We start from the raw sequence: 4,974 nt of genomic DNA, 5'->3' as shown, positions 1-4,974 counted from the left end.
TCAGATCCCCTTGGGATATGACACCCTCATTTTCCATGCTGGGTAAAGACAAAAACCCTTTACAACATGTTTCTGGAATTTGTCAGCGGCTGCCAGCAGCAGCATGTTAATTAAATGTCGGCAAAGATGGAAGCAAGAGGCTCTGCTCTAATTGGACACTTTGCTTGGTGGAGCTGAAAAACATTGTGACAGAGGAGGAGGTGCCGAAACACTGTGTTCCCCTGCCATGGCGGGGATGGGGACAGCCAGGCACGGGAAACGCTCTCTCTGCACACACATTGCCTCCATTTGGCCTGAAACAACCTCACCATTGAAAAAAAAGAGTAATAAAAGGCCTAAAATCCTCCATAGGACCGGTCTCAAGCACGGCAGCAGTGTGGGATGCAGGGAAAGGGCTGGTTGGCTAAGGGGAAAATCAGAAATGTCATTGCGGGGCCATCAGAAGCTCCAGCCTGCTCGCCAGCAAGTGGTGTATTGTATCTTCGTTTATGATGGCAAAGGCAGGTCTGACAGGGGTTAGAAATGGTTTCTGGAGAACGATCCCTGCAGAGGCTGAAGCATMCATTGAGCTGCATCCTTTCTCCAGGACAGGGATGGGAGAATGTAGGGCAATTCTTTTCCCTGTTCTGGCATCTGCTACAGGAAGGAGATCTCCTCCCAGCTTCCTTGCACTTGGGAAGGGATGTAACAGCCATTATTTTTGCTCACAGCATCATCCAGGGAGTGCCTCAGAARCCACCACAGGGATGTTTACTGACAGAAAATTTTGAAGTAATTTTGAAAAGGGAGTCCTAAACTTTTCTGCAAAATTTGAAAACAGAAAACAGAAACAGGAGCAGACTGCRTTTCCTCCTGTGTCACTGGCCTGATGTCCCTCCATCCACACCATYTGAGTTCTATCTGTGTCACAGATAATCTGGGTGTCCAACCTCCGTGGCCTCTGATCTTTCCTCCCAGCAGCTTGCTAGGGGCCGTGGGGATTGTTAATGGCAAAAACGGGGTGACCATSATTGCTCCCGTGAGGTGACCACCCCACATCTCTGGGGGACAGATCTGTGAGCACTGGTGGAGATGATCCTGTCCTGTGTGCATGTTCTGGAAGAAGCAGCCCTGACCCAATCCCTGGCTCTCTGGGCTCTGCCTCCTCCTCGTGGGAAGACACCTAAATTGCCCAGGCTGCTGGGCAGCGAAGCGTTTTATTGCCCGTGCTCTGGCGGGGCTCAGTCTGCTCTCAGTACCTAAATCACTCGCTGGGGCTGGCTGTGCAGTTTTAATTCCCCGGCAAACAATGCCGGCATCGGGCTGGCGCGTTTGAAGTGCGCTCGCAGCCCCAGCAGTGGACGGAGGGTTTCTCAACGGGGGAGCGTGGAGAGCAGAGGATTGGGCTGCTCCGGCAGGCGGGAGGACGTGTGAGAAAGGGGCTGTGGATACTCGCAGGGATTAGGTGGTACAAATTGGCTGGGAAGCACCGGAGGCATTGACCGAAGTTGTCCTGGGGCAGGTTCCCATGGGGGGGGGTGGCTGAAACAACCTGCCTTGGAGGAGGCTGGAAAGCCCAGCCTGGCTGCTAATCCCCTGGGATCTATGTGGCACGGAGCAGACAAGAGGTTAAAAAAAAAAAAAAAAAAGGAAAAATCTCATGTAAAGGTGGTGGTTTCCCCAAGGGGATGATGTTAGAGAGAGCAGGGAGGAGGTGGGGGGAGAACAGCATAGTTTAATCCCGCTTTTAATAGGCAGGTGGTGGGTTTTGCTCKCACTCCTGCTCCTGCAAGCTGCTGCAGAGATTTTGGCAGAAGGCCCTTGCTCACCTCTGCCGTTCCCCATTCTTGGTGGAGCGGGGCCCCATCTGTGGGGACAAATGGGGTCGCATGCTTACTGCATCCGTGCCCGCGTGTGTGTTGGTGTGCACGGCTGCAGGTACAAGGTGCCAACCCCAGAATGGGGCTGAAACGGGCTCATTGCACAGCCCAGCCACKGGCCACTCCACATTGCTGCTGGCAGTGTGCCCACGTGCACAAAGCCACATGTCCCCATGCCATGCCTTCAGCCTGCTTGACCTGGCACAGCTGGCACCGATGTGGCCGGTGATGTTCCCACGCTGCTGGCCACGGTGCCACTGTGCTGTCCTGCCACCTTTGCCACGCGTGTACCCCTAACTTTGGGCTGGAGTGGGTGTGTGCGTGTCCGAGCTGGACTGTCCGAGCCAGCGTGTCCGAGCTGTTGTGTCCACGGCTGCGTGAGCACCGCTCTGGCCCTTGTGAAGGAGCGCTGTAAATTGTAATCAGATTAGGGCTGCCGGTCGCTTAGGGCCCTTGAAAAGGGCATACGTCCCCTCATCAGTACCTAGCATTGAGTCGCACAAAGGGTCTAAGTAACTCGGCAGGGGTCGGGCCCTCTGGAGCGCAGGGGAGGGGGCTCGCCTTTCTTTTCTCTCTGTCCCTTGTAATTATGTCAATTTGCTAGCCAAATTGTTTGCTTGAGTGGACAGTGGGGGCTTGCCCCCCTTCACACCTCCCCCCCACCCCTAACCCCATTCATGTGCTAATGTGGGAAGGAGCACGGCCTCCTGACTTCGGGAGGTGGCCGTCCAGGAGCAGAGCACAGGGGGGCACGGGCCAGGAGCCCCCCGTTTATGTGCCCACGGATGCCTYGCAGCCCCGATGAACGGGGCATTTCTGTTTTCTCTAGCCCACGGCAAGGTGTAGGATGCCCAGCCAGTCCCAGCCAGCCCCGGCCAGCCCTGGTTTTCCGTGGCCACCCCTCACCTGTGCCACATGCCGGCTCGGGCCAGGAGCCGTGCCCCGCGGGGTGGTTTTCCCGGCACACCTCCCCGCCCGCGCCCCTCCCAGCATTTGCATATATTCTGCCCGCAAATCCTTGTCAAGGGGACCCTCTTTATTGCCTRTATAGATCACAGGGTGTTAGTTAAGGGGCTTCTTTGTATTGCCTCAGACAGCTGGGGTCATCAAAAGTCCTGCGGTGGGAAGGAGAGACAGGAGGAGGGGGGAGGCTCTGACAATACAGACTGAAGGATTAAAGGAGCATATAAAGTTCCTATTGAGTGAGACAAGAGGCTGTTCACTCCCAAGATTGACAGCAACCAGGAGGCGATTCCCAACACAATGTCCAATTAATTCTCTACCCTCTTCGCTGCCGTCTCCTCCTCCCTCCTCTCCTGGGCTGGGGCATGAGCAGGGAAGGGCTGAAGCTAAGATCCTCGAGAAGGTAATTAATTATTCCTGACTAAGAGGAGCTTGCCGAGGTGCAGGCCAGTCCCCATGCTGGCTGGGCATCCATCCTCCTCCCACAGGCTACCATCAGTCTGGGCCACTTCAAGGGTAGTTTCCCTCTCCATCACAGAGCCGTTCCACCAAAGCTCCTTCTCCATGGCACAGACTTGGCTACTGCTGAGCCCAGAAAAGGCAGATTTAGGGTTAAAGCCAGGCTGGCAGTGGAATGCAGCAGGACAAAACAGCAGCAGGAAAGCTGGGGAGCAGGGCAAGGTGCATGACCAGGATGGATGGGTATGTGGGGAGAGGCACAGTAGCCTGTGCCAGGCCTGGGGACCAGATCTTAGCTGTGTGCAGTGGCAGTGGCTAAAGCAGCTCCACCTACCCTGGTTCTGTGGAGAGAAGCGGGTTTCTGGCAGTGAGGGTGTCCTGTCACTGTTCCCTGGGCTGGGCATAGCAGGAATTGTAAGAATTATTGAATTATTGTATGATACTGCATCTCTTTGATGTACCCCCAAGTAYGGAAGTAGAATCTGGGCCGCCATGTGAAATTTCTGCAAACCACTGAATACACAAATTGTCTGACTTGTCTGTTTGGTTTTTTTTTTTCCCCCTTACAAACATCTCAGCCCAGAGGGAGGAAAGCATCTTTCTCCAAGCTGGCCATCTTTTTCTTGGTACCCTCTGTGGCAATGAAGCTCCCAGACATGAGTGGCAAACACCTTCAACAGTGGCAAACATCTTCAAACCACCTCCTTCGGGAGAAAAATCTCACTCTCCTTTGGGAGAAAAAGCCATACAAAGCCAGGGCAGCCCGTTCTCACCACAGGGACATTTTGGCCAGCCYATCTTCTACTGCTCAGCGCTGACCCCTTCCCCTCTGCCGCCGCTGCCCATGGCACGGTCAGCACGGGCTGGGGAACCAGTGCTCCTCTCGCTGAACTCCTCACGGGCAGGAGATGCTCTCAGGATGCGGGGCTGCAGCCTCTCGGCATCTCCTGCCCGCTCCCTCCCGCCGCACACGCTCCCAGTGAAGTTGTTTGAAAGTCTTCCGGCAGTTTTCACGGCCAGGAATAACAGATTAGCCATGATCTGATCAGCCCAGTATCTAAGCTGTATTCTCCCTGCTGACAAGTATTTGAAAGAGGGGAGGGGCCACTTTCAGCCCGACGATGAATCTTTCAGCGACAAGAAAAGAGCCTTTTTTCTCGCTGCCAGCCGCGGGCTGCTCCGTGCCCGGTTGCTAAGCGAGACCCGGGGCTGCTGCTTGAACGCGGCCGGCTCCTCGGGTTAGCAGGATCAGGAGATTCACACCACACATCTCGGCTTTTAGGGAGGGCGTTTCTGTTCTCACCCACCTTTGGCTGGCAGATAACAGCTCGTCGGCGAGGCCCGGGGATGCTCCTGCTGAGGCAGCTTGCCCTGGGAGGGGAGGGAAAATGCGGGAGCCCTTGGAGGGCAGATTGGGGCGTTGGGGTCAGACGCTCGGCCCTAATTGTCTGGGCTCTGCTGCCGCACGTGGGGTGTCCCCGTCTGGGCTGTGGAAGGGAAGCCACCCCACAGCCCCCATGTCCTGTGTTTGGGCACGGTGGGATTTTGGGGAGGTTCCTTGGAGGATGCTCGGTGCTGGTGCATGAGAAAAACCCGGCTTAACCTCATGCAGGAGCCGCTCTGGGCATGGTTTTGTAGGGGCACTCGTGGCAGAGGAAATAGGGGAACGATCTCCAGGTTTGGGATGGTTTTT

Source organism: Malurus melanocephalus, unplaced genomic scaffold (assembly GCF_030028575.1).
Source record: "Malurus melanocephalus ecotype Western Australia unplaced genomic scaffold, MMel_1.1 scaffold_58, whole genome shotgun sequence".
Lineage (NCBI taxonomy): Eukaryota > Metazoa > Chordata > Aves > Passeriformes > Maluridae > Malurus > Malurus melanocephalus.
This window is presented reverse-complemented; position numbering follows the sequence as displayed.